Source organism: Myotis myotis, unplaced genomic scaffold (genome assembly GCF_014108235.1).
Source record: "Myotis myotis isolate mMyoMyo1 unplaced genomic scaffold, mMyoMyo1.p scaffold_m19_p_2, whole genome shotgun sequence".
NCBI classification, from domain to species: Eukaryota; Metazoa; Chordata; class Mammalia; order Chiroptera; family Vespertilionidae; genus Myotis; species Myotis myotis.
In genome coordinates, this window is record NW_023416324.1 from 107,679,098 (window position 1) to 107,691,996 (window position 12,899).

Genomic DNA, 12,899 nt, shown 5'->3' on the forward strand with positions numbered 1-12,899 from the left:
ATCCGCACTAGTCCGAGGAGCAGCAGCCCAATGCAGCCTGCACCTGTCCGACGAGCAGGAGCTGTGTGAGTGGCCCATCCCCATATGAGGAACAGAAGCCGAATGTGAAGCTCAGTCCCGCCTGAGAATAAGCAGCTATCCAAGCTGCCCATCCCTGTACGAGGAGCAAGCAGCTGCACAGTGAGCTCACTCCCACCAAAGGAGCAGCAGCTGCCCCGAGTAACTCGCCCTGGTCTGAGGAGCAGCTGCCACATAAGCAGACCGCTCACATCTGAGGAGCAGAAGCCCTTGTGAAGCATGCACTGATCCGAAGAGCAGCAGCCACACACAACCTGCACCTGTCTGACGACCAGCAGCTGGTGAGCAGCCCACACCCCTACAAGCATCAGCAGCCACACATACAGCTCACTCCTGACAGAGGAGCAACAGCCACACAAGCATCCTGTCCCACCTCAGAGGAGCAGCAGCTGTGCAAACAGCCCGCATCTGTACAAGGAGCAGCAGACCTGCAAGCAACTTGCCCCTGTGAAGAAGCGGCAGCCTCAGGAGCAGCTGGCCTCATCTGAAAAATGGCAGAAGCATGCATCCAGCCCTGATCCAAGGAGCAGCAGCCACGTGAGCAGACTGCCCCTGTCTGAGGAGCGTAAGCCATGTGAACAGCCCTACTCCCATCCAAGGATCAGCAGCTGCACTCAGCACACCCCAATCTGAGGAGCAGCAGCTTAGTTATCAGACCACACTTGTCCAAAGAACAGGAGCTGTGCAAGCAGCCTCCCCCACCAGCCAAAGGAGACATCACTGCTGTGAACAGCTCTCACCAAAGGAGCCACTGCCAACTGAGGAGTAGCCGCTTCTGCGGACCGCCCAAGGAGCAACCACAGCCCAAGGAGTCACTGCCACCTAAGAAGCAGCCCCTGCACCACTCGACATCTACATCAGTTTGGTGAGAACAAAATGGTAGACAAAGATACCCCAAAAGGAAAGAAAAGGAGGAAATTGCCAGATAAGCAGCTAAGAGAAACAGAGGCATACAATACGTCAAAAAAGAATTCAGAATAAGGGTCATACAGTTCATAAAACAATGGATAAAAAATCGACAACTTGTGGCGGAGATAGATAAACCTGGGCAGGAAGGTAGGGAGGGAGAGAGAGTGTGAGAGCACAAGGAAGTGATAGAGGAGTGTGTGGACGTGTGTGGTGCGTGTGTGTATGAGCTAGGGGCAGTTAGATTCTGCAGGTCTCTAAGGGACTGCTAACTGGGCAGTCTTAGGCAGCGGAGCCCTGCTCCCTGCGGGGACACTCCAGGACAGCCAGCACTGGCACAGCGACCACGCCATCTTGGGAAACAGAGCTGCTTGAGACTAGGATTTTAGCCTCAGCACCACTCAGTCTGATCTCAGATGCATACCAGGACCCTGCAGCCACTGGGACAGAGACCTGTGACCACAGCTACAGACCTGCGGACACCAAAAGTTCAGAAATCCCCGCGTCAAATCCATGAGTAACAGAGCCCATCCCCCCTCCCTGCAGGCTGTGGGCAGCACCATAGTAACTGATAGACCCACCCCTTGCCTGGGCCTCAGCGTTACTACAGGAACTTAAGCCTGGAAGTGTGCAAGCACCTTGGAACTGATCCCACATAGTGCCAGGTTCAGGAATCCTGGGCTGTGAGCAAATGCACAAACACCGGGAACTGATCCTATGCGCACTGCTGGCATCAGAGCCCTGGGCTGGGAACAATCACACGAACACCGGGAATTTGTACCGTGTAGCACAGGCCCAGGGACCACGATACTCGGGGCAGGAGGCAGTACCAAGCACCAGTGACTTGACTGTGTTTCTTATCACTTGCGCCTGAGATCCCTGATTCCCTGTGCATTCATACTAAGAGCCAGTGACTCCAATTCTTCGTGCAAGGGCACACAGGGACCGTGATTCTCAAAGTGAGGTCAGGCGAAACAACAGAGATTCTGATATTGGATTCATGGGGAACTCTGAATCCTGGTGCATACTAGGGGGTGCTGATCTTCAACATGCTACAGGGGGGGCTCTGTTTCAGCACGGTGCAGGCAGGGTCCCTGATTCTAAGGGCGAGCACAAGGCCACAATGAACTCTGGCAACACTGGCTCTGAGCGAGCCTGGTTCCCACCAACCCACAACAACAACACATCTTAGTGTCAGAGCTATTCAGTGACACTAGGGTGGTATGAGGCTCCCACTGCCCACGGCCCAGGCCCACGCAGCTCGACGTTTGAACCATCAGGAGATAATCAGAATGAAGAGATGACACAACACCCAGAGGAAAGACAATGAGGAGTCGCCAAGAAAGGAAATTAATGAAGTTGAAGCATGAAACATGACAGAAAAAGAATTCAGAATAATGGTTGCACAATTCATTCACTGGATGGATGAGAAAATCGACAACCTATGCAAGAATCAGGAAGAAATGAAAAGTGATATAGCTACAATCAAAAACACCATGGAAAGTTTCAACAGCAGACTAGAAGAAGCAGAGGACCGAATTAGTGAGTTAGAAGATAAGGCAGAGAAACAAGCTCAATCTGAACAGCAACTGGAGAAAAAAATTAAAAAACAGGAGGAGAGCATAAGGGAGCTTTGGGGCAACAGGAAACGAAGTAACATACGCATAATAGGGCTGCAAGAAAGACAAGAAGAACAGCAAGGATTATAAAATCTATTTGAAGAAATAATTACAGAAAACTTCCCAGATATGGAGAAGAAAAAAGTTACACAAGTATAGAGAGTCCCAAGCAAGATAAAACCCAAAAGACCCACACCAAGACACATCATAATAATGATGGCAAATGTACAAGACAGAGAGAATCTTAAAGGCTGCAAGAGAGAAACACAGAGTTACCTACAAAGGATCCCCCATCAGATTATCAAATGATTTCTCAACAGAAACACATCAAGCTAGAAGCGAATGGAAGGAGGTATACAAAGTGTTGAAAAGCAAAGGACTGAATCCAAGAATATTCCATCCAGCAAGACTATCAATCAAAATTGAAGGGTAAATCAGGAGCTTTGCAGACAAAAAAAAAAGGCTAAGGGAGTTTATCACAACCAAGCCAGCAAAGCAAGAAATGCTAAAAGGAATGCTGTAAAAATAAGTATTATAAAGTTAAGATAGAACACAGGCATGAAAATAGAAATGAATCCAAACACATATCTGTCAATAATAACTTTACATGTAAACAGACTAAACGATCCAATCAAAACACATCGAGTGGCTGAATGGATAAAAAGACATGACCCATATATATGCTGTCTACAAGAGACACACCTCAGAAAAAGGGACTCACACAGGCTGAAAGTGAAGGGATGGAAAAATATTTTTCAGGCAAATGGAAATGAAAAAAAAAAGCTGGGGTAGCAATAATTATATCTAACAAAATAGACCTCAAAGTGAAGGCCATAACAAGAGATAAGAAAGGCCACTTTATAATATTAAAGGGATCGATACAACAAGAGAATATAACCCTTATAAACATATATGCACCCAATGCAGGAGCACCCAATTACATAAAAAAACCTCCTGGAAAATAACAAAGGAGAGATCAACAACAACACAATCATAGTAGGGGACTTAAACAGACCACTGACATCACTGGATAAATCCTCTAGACAAAAATTCAGCAAAGAAACAGCAATCTTAAATAACAAACTAGATCAGATGGACTTAATTGACATCTTCAGAACATTTCACCCCAAAGCGACGGAATATATGTTCTTCTAAGTGGACATGAGACATCTTCAAAAATAGACCACATATTGGGTCACAAGCAAAGTCTCCCCAAATACAAGAAGATTGAAATCATACAAAGCATCTTCTCAGATCAAAAGGGCATAATATTAGATATAAACCACAATAAATACAATCCAAATCTCAAACACTTGGAAGCTGAATAGCATGTTACTAAATAATGCTTGGGTTACCAGTGAGATCAAAGTAAAAATTAAAAAACCTGGAAACTAATGACAATAACAGTACAACAACCCAAAATCTATGGGACACAATGAAAGCAGTCCTGAGAGGGAAGTTTATAGTACTACAGGCCTACCTCAAAAAACAAGAAAAAATGATAGTAAATCATTTAACTCTACAACTCAAAGAAGTAGAAAGAGAACAACAAAAAGAGCCCAGAGTGAGCAGAACAAAGGAGATAATAAAGATCAGAGCAGAAATAAATGACATAGAGACCAAAAAAAAAAACAATACAAAAGATCAATGAAAGCAAGAGCTGTTTCTTTGAAAGGATAAACAAGATTGATGTGCCTCTAGCCAGACTCACCAAGAAGCAAAGAGAGAGGACTCAAATACACAAAATCAGAAATGAAAGAGGCGAAATAACAACAGACCCCTCAGAAATTCAAGGAATTGTTAAAAAAAAAATACTATGAACAACTCTACTCTAACAAACTAGACAACCTGGAGGAAATGGACATATTCCTAGAAAAATACAATCTCCCAAAACTCAATCCAGAGGATTCTAAAAATCTCAACAGGCCAATAATGATGGAAGAAATTGAAGCAGTCATCAAAAAGCTCCCAGCAAACAAAGGCCTGGGGCCAGATGGCTTCACAGGGGAGTTTTACCAAACATTCAAGGAAGAACTAAAACATATACTCCTCAGACTCTTCCAAAAAATTCAAGAAGAAGGAATACTTCCCAGCTCATTCTATGAAGCCAGCATCACTCTAATACCAAAACCAGATAGAGACAACACAATGAAAGAGAATTATAGGCCAATATCCCTCATGAACGTAGATGCCAAAATCCTCAACAAAATTCTAGCAAATTGGATCCAGCAATACATCTGGAAGATCATACACCATGACCAAGTAGTATTCATCTCAGGGATGCAAGGATGGTACAACATCACAAATTAATAAACGTGATTCATCACATAAACAAAATGAGAGACAAAAACCACATAGACATATCAATTGATGCAGAAAAAGGTTTCGACAAAATTCAACACCCTTTTTTGATAAAAACTCTCAACAAGGTAGGAATAGAAGGATCATACCTCAACATAATAAAAGCCATATATGACAAACCCACAGCCAACATCATGCTCAATGGGCAAAAACTAAAACCATTTCCCCTGAGAACAGGAACAAGACAGGGATGCCCCCTCTCACCACTCCTGTTCAACATAGTACTGGAAGTACTAGCCATTGCGATGAGACAAGAAGAAGAAATAAAAGGCATCCGAATTGGAAAAGAAGAAGTAAAACTGTCCTTATTGGCAGATGACATGATACTGTACATAGAAAACCCTAAAGACTCCATCAAAAATTATTAGAGTTAATAAATGAATTGGGCAATGTAGCAGGATACAAAATTAATGCCAAGAAATCTATGGCATTTCTTTATACCAATAGTGAACTTACAGAAAGGGAGACTAAAAAAGCAATCCCATTTACGATTGCACCAAAAAAATTAAGATACCAAGGAATAAACTTAACTAAGGAGGTAAAAGACTTCTATGCAAAAAACTACAGGACACTGAAACAAGAGATAGAGGAAGACATAAACATATGGAAGAACATAGCGTGTTCATGGATTGGTAGAATCAACATCATCAAAATGTCCATACTACCCAAAGCAATCTATACATGCAATGCAATCCCCATTAAATTACCAATGGCATATTTCACAGATCTAGAACGAATGTTCCAAAAATTCATCTGGAATAAAAAAAGGCCCCGAATAGCTGCAGCAATCCTGAGAAAGAAGAACAAAGTAGGTGGGAACTCAATACCAGATATCAAACTGTATTACAAAGCCACTGTTCCTAAAACAGCTTGGTACTGGCACAAGAACAGACATATAGATCAATGGAATAGAATAGAGAATGCAGAAATTGACCCAAAGCACTATGCCCAATTAATATTCGACAAAGGAGGCAAGAGCATACAATGGAGTCAAGATAGTCTCTTCAATAAATGGTGTTGGGAAAATTCAACAGATACATGCAAAAAGATGAAACTAGACCACCAACTCACTAAAATAAACAACTTCACAAAAATAAACTCAAAATGGATAAAAGACTTAAACATAAGACAGGAAACCATAAAAATACGAGAGGAATCCATAGGCAGGGAAATAGCAAACATATGTTGAAGGAATTTCTTCTCTGATAATGCTCCTAGGGCAATGGAAACTAAAGATAAAATAAACAAATGGGACTACATTAAAATAAAAAGCTTTTGCATAACCAGTGGACATAAGACATTGGGGGGTAGGGGAGGCTAGGGGACTGTCTAGGGCGGGGGGATAAAATGGACACATATGTAATACCCTTTGTAATACTTTAAGCAATAAAAAAAATAAAATAAAATAAAATAAAATAAAATAAAATAAAATAAAATAAAATAAAATAAAATAAAATAAAATAAAATAAAAAGCTTTTGCACAGAAAAGGAAACCATCAACAAAACAACAAGAAGACCCACTGCTTTGGAGAACATATTTGCCAATGATATCACCGGTAAGGGTTTAATCTCCAACATTTACAAGGAACTCATGAAACTTAATAATAGTAAGATAAACAATCCAATCAAAAAATGGGCAATTGACCTAGATAGACACTTTTCGAAAGAGGACATACAGAGGGCCGAAATACATATGAAAACATGTTCAAAGTCACTAATTATAAAAGAGATGAAAATCAAAACGACAATGTGGTATCACCTCACACCTGTCAGAATGGCTATCATCAACAAATCAACAAACAACAAGTGTTGGAGAAGATGTGGAGAAAAAGGAACCCTTCTGCACTGCTGGTGGGAATGCAGACTGGTGCAGCCACTCTGGAGAACAGTATGGAACTTCCTCAAAGAACTAAAAATGGAACTCCCATTTGACCCAGTGATCCCAGTTCTAGGAATATATCTCAAGAAGCCAGAAACACCAATCAGAAAGGATATATGCACCCCTATGTTCATAGCAGCATAATCCACCATAGCTAAGCTCTGGAAACAGCCTAAATGCCCATCAGAAGATGAGTGGATTAAAAAACTGTGGTACATCTACACAGTGGAATACTACGCTGTGGTAAAAAAGAAAGAACTCTTGCCTTTTGCAACAGCTTGGATGAAACTGGAGAACATTATGCTAAGTGAAATAAGCCAGTCAGAGAAAGATAAATACCACATGATCTCACTCATTTGTGGAATATAGAGAACAACATAGACTGATTAACAGAGACAGATCCAAAGACAGAGAAACAGCAATCAGACTATTAATCCCCAGAGGGAAAGTAGGGGAGGTGGGGGTAAGGGGAAGAGATCAACCAAAGGACTTGTATGCATGCATATAAGCCAAACCAATGAACATGGACAACAGGGGTATGAGAGCAGGAGTGGTGGGCAGTGTGAGGATGGGGTTTAATGGGGGGAATGAGGACACATTTGTAATTCCTTAACTAATAAAGAATTTAAAGATTTTTAAAAAATGAATAAGGAAAAAAAGGTACAAGTTTATTTATAATATTTTCTTGAGATTATCTCTATTCTTTTTCTATGCTTGGACATATATAACACACATATTTTATAAAAACAAGAATATGACAAAAATATTGCTTTGTAATATGTTTTTCACCTGGTATATTGTGAACATATTTTTATATTAAATCTTTATCATTGTTATTAAATTCTTTGCTGACATTGAAAAAAAATTGACAACTTGTGCAAAAATCAACAAGAAATGGATGAAAATAATCAATAACTTACTTAAGAATTAAGAAGAAATGAAGAGTGATATAGATGCAATAAAAAACACCATGGAAAGCTTCAACAGTAGACTAGGAGAAGCGCAGGACCGAATTAGCAAATTAGAACACAGGGAAGAAAAACATACAAACTGAACTGCAATTGGAAAAAAAATTAAAATACAGGACAAGAGTCTAAGGGAGCTATAGGACAACATAAAACAAAGCAACATATGAATAATAGGGGTGCCAGAACATCAGGAAGAGGAACAGGGGTTAGAAAACCTAGTTGAAGAAATAATGTTAGGAAATTTCCCTGACCTGGGGAAGCAACAAGTCCACAAGCACAGAGTCCCAAACAAGATGAACCCAAAAAGACCCACACCAAGACACATCATAATTACAATGGCAAATGTTCAGGACAAAGAGAGAATCTAAAAGGCTGCAAGAGAGAGACAAAAGATACATGAAAAGGATCTCCCATTAGATTATCAAATGACTTCTCAACAGAAACACATCAGGCCAGAAAAGAAAGAAAGGAAATTTACAAAGAGATGCAAAGCAAGGGAATGAATCCAAGAATAATTTATCCTGCAAGACTATCATTCAAAATGGAAGGAGAAATAAGGAGCTTGATGGACTAAAAAAGGCTAAGGGAGTTTATCATCACCAAGCCTATAATGCAAGAAATGCTAAAGGGACTGGTGTGAAAAGAAGAAATAAAAAGCTAAGAAAGAAAACAGGCACAAAAAATAAAAATGGCTACAAACAAGTACCTTGCAATAATAAATTTAAACGTAAATGGACTAAATGCTCCAATCAAAAGACATCGAGTGGCTGAATGGATAAAAAAACATGACACATATATATGCTGTCTAAAAGAGACCCACTTCAGAATAAGGGACTTACACAGACTGAAAGTGAAAGGATGGAAAAATATATTTCAGGCAAATGAAATTGAAAGAAAAGCTGAGGTAGCAATACTTACATCTAACAAATTAGACCTCAAAGTGAGGGCCATAACAAGAGATAAGGAAGGCCACTACATAATACTAAAGGGATCTATACAAGAAGAGGATATAACCCTGATAAACATATATGCACCCAATGCAGGAGCACCCAAATACATTAAAAAAAAAAACTCCTGGAAGATATCAAGGGAGAGATCAACAACAATACAATCATAGTAGGGGACTTTAATACACCACTGGCATCACTGATTAAACCCTCTAGACAAAAATTAGCAAAGAAACAGCAATCCTAAATGACTCACTAGACCAGAAGGACTTAATTGACATCTTCAGAACATTTAACCCCAAAGCCATGGAGTATACATTCTTCATAAGTGCACATGGGACATTTTCAAAAATTGACCACATATTGGGTCACAAGCAAAGTCTCCCCAAATTGAAGAAGATTGAAATCACATCAAGCATTTCCTCAGACCACAATGACATAATATTAGAAACAAACTACAATAAGAACAATCCAAAACATTCAAACACTTGGAAGCTGAAAAGCATGCTATTAAACAATGATTGGGTTACCAAAGAGATCAAAGAAAAAATTAAAAACATCCTGAAACTAATGACAAAAAAACACACTACAATCCAAAATCTATGGGACACAATGAAAACAGTCCTGAGAGGGAAGTTCATAACTCTACAGACCTAACTCAAAAAAAAAAAAAATGGTAATAAATCATCTAATACTACAACCCAAAGGATTAGAAAGAGAACAATAAGAAAAGCCCAGAGTGAGCAGAAGGAAGGAGATAATAAAGATCAGAGCAGAAATGAATGACAAAAGACCAAAAAAAAAAAAAAACACACAATACAAAAGATCAATGAAACCAAGAGCTGGTTCTTTCAAAGAATAAACAAAATTGATGAAACTCTAGCCAGGCTCACCAAAAACCAAAATAAAAAAAAATAAGAAATGAAAGAGGTGAAATAACAACAGAACCCACAAAAACAGAAAGTATTGTTAAAAAATACTATGGACAACTCTATTCTAACAAACTAGACAACCTGGAGGAAATGGACATATTCCTAGAAAAATACAATCTCCCAAAACTCAATCAGGGAGATTTTAAAAATCTAAACAGGCCAAAAACTGTGTAAGAAATTGAAACAGTCATCAAAAAGCTTCCAGCAAACAAAAGCCTGGGGCCAGACAGTTTCACGGGGTAGTCTTACCAAACATTCAAGGAAGAACTAAAACTTATCCTCCTCAGACTATCCCAAAAAATTCAAGAGGAAGGAACACTTCCAAGCTCATTCTATGAAGCCAGCATCACCCTAATACCAAAACCAGATAAAGACAACACAATGAAAGAGAATTATAGGCCAATATCCCTCATGAACATAGATGCTAAAATCCTCAAAAAAAATTCTACTAAATCAAATACAGCAGTACATCAGGAAGATCATGCACCATGACCAAGTAGGATTTATCCTGGGGATGCAAGGATGGTACTATATCCACAAATCAATAAACATGATACATCACATAAACAAATAGAGAGAAAAAAATCACATAGTCATATCAATTGATGCAGAAAAAGCATTTGACAAAATCCAACACCCTTGTTTGATAAAAACGCTCAGCAAGGTGGGAATAGAGGGATCATAATTCAACATAATAAAACTATATTTGACAAACTCACAGCCAACATCATACTCAATGGACAAAAACTAGAACTATTTCCCCTAAGAACAGGAAAAACAGGAATGCCCACTCTAACCACTCTTGTTAGATATAGTACTGGAGGTATTAGCCATTGCAATCAGAGAAGAAGAAGAATTAAAAGGCATCCAAATTGGAAAAGAAGTAAAATTGTCCTTATTCACAGATTACATGATTCTGTACATAGAAAATTCTTAAGACTCCATCAAAAAATTATTAAACTTAATAAATGAATTCGGCCATGTAGCAGAATACAAAATTAACACCAAGAAATCTATGGCATTTCCATACACCAATAATGAATTTACAGAAATATAGACTAAAAAAGCAATCCCATTTATCATCACACACAAAAAATTAATATACCTAAGAATAAACTTGACTAAGGAGGTAAAAGGCCTATATGTGGAAGACTACAGGACACTGAAAAAAGAGATAGGGGAAGACTGAAACAGATGGAAGAACATACCGTGTTCATGGATTGGTAGAATCAACATCATCAAAATGTCCATACTACCCAAAGCAATCTATAGATTCAATGCAATCCCCATTAAAATACCAACAGCATATTTCACAGATCTAGAACGAACTTTCCAAAAATTCAACTGCAATAAAAAAAGACCTCAAATATCTGCATCAATCCTGAGAAAGTAGCTGGGGTCTCAATACCAGATATCAACCTGTATGACAAAGCCACTGTTCTCAAAACAGCCTGGCACTGGCACAAGAACAGACATATAGATTAATGGAATAGAATAGAGAACCCAGAAATCAACCCAAACCACTATGCTCAATTAATATTCGACAAAGGATGCATTAACATACAATGGAGTCAGGACAGCCTCTTCAATAAATGAGGTTGGGAAAATTGGACAGATACATGCAAAAAAATGATACTAGACCACCAACTTACACCATACACAAAAATAAACTCAAAATGGATAAAGGACTTAAACATAAGACGGGAAATCATTAAAATATTAGAGGAATCCACAGGCAGCAAAATTTCAGTTATATGCCGAAGCAATTTCTTCACTGATACTTCTCCTAGGGCAAGGGAAACTAAAGAGTAAATAAACAAATGGGACTACATCAAAATAAAAAGCTTTTGCACAGCAAAAGAAACCATCAACAAAACAACAAGAAAGCCCACTGCATGGGAGAACATATTTGCCAATGCTATCACTGATAAGCGTTTAATCTCCAACATTTACAGGGAACTCATACAACTTAAAAAAAGGAAGATAAACAACCCAATCAAAAAATGGGCACCAGACCTAAATAGATACTTTTTGAAAGAAGACATAAGGTAGACCAAGAGACATATGAAAACATGCTCAAATTCACTAATCAAATGAGAGATGCAAATCAAAACAACAATGAGGTACCGTCTCACACCTATCAGAATGACTACCATCAACAAATCAACAAACAACAAGTGGTGGCAAGGGTGCAAAGAAAAAGGAACCCTCATGCATTGCTGTTGGGAATGCATACTGGTGTAGCCACTGTGGAGAACAGAATGGAGTTTCCTCAAAAAACTAAAAATGGAAAAAGAGAGGAAGATGGCGATCGGCTGGAAGATAGGGAGGGAAAGTGTGTGAGAGAGTGAGGGAGCGATAGAGGAGTGTGTGGATATGTGTGGTGTGTGTGTGTATGAACTAGGGACAGTTAGATTCTGCAGGTCTTCCAAGGGCTTCCAAACCGGACAGTCTTTGACGGTGGAGCCCCACTTCCAGCGCAGACACTCCTGGGTGGCCAGTGCAGGCACAGAGACCACGCCATCTTGAGAAACAGAGCTGCTTGAGATTAGGATCCTGGCCTCAGTACCACCCAGTCTGGTCTCAGACGCAAACCAGGACCTTGCAGCCACTGGGGACAGAGAATCTAGACCACAGCTATAGACCCACAGACACAAAGAATCTAGACATCCCGGCCACAGATTTCTGTAAGTAACAGAACCCATCCCCCTCCCCGCAGGCTTGTGGGCAGCACCATAGTAACTGATAGACGCCCGCTTGCAAGGGTTTGCAGTGCCACTACAGGAATTTGAGCCTAGGAGTGGGTGGACACTCAGAATCTGTTCCCTGCAGTGCCGCTACAGGAATTTGAGCCTGGGAGCGTGCCGACACTAGGAATTTGTTCCCCACAACACAATCCGTCGACCAAACCAGAAGCCCATGCAGGGTGGCAGTGCCACCTGTCTTCGATTCTTGGCAAGTGCTCGCTGAAGTCTGCTTTCTGCAGCATAGGAGCAAACCTCCTGCAAACACAGTGCTACTGTGCAACCCAGTCCCCCAAGCTGAATGGGACCCCAATTCTTCAGGCAGGAGGCAGCACTAAGCACCAGTGACTTGACTCTGTTTCTTATCATGTGTGCCTGGGATCCCTGATTCCCAGACCATTCACACTAAGAGCCAGTGACTCTAATTCTTGGTGCATGCACACACAAGGGTGCTGATTCTCAGTG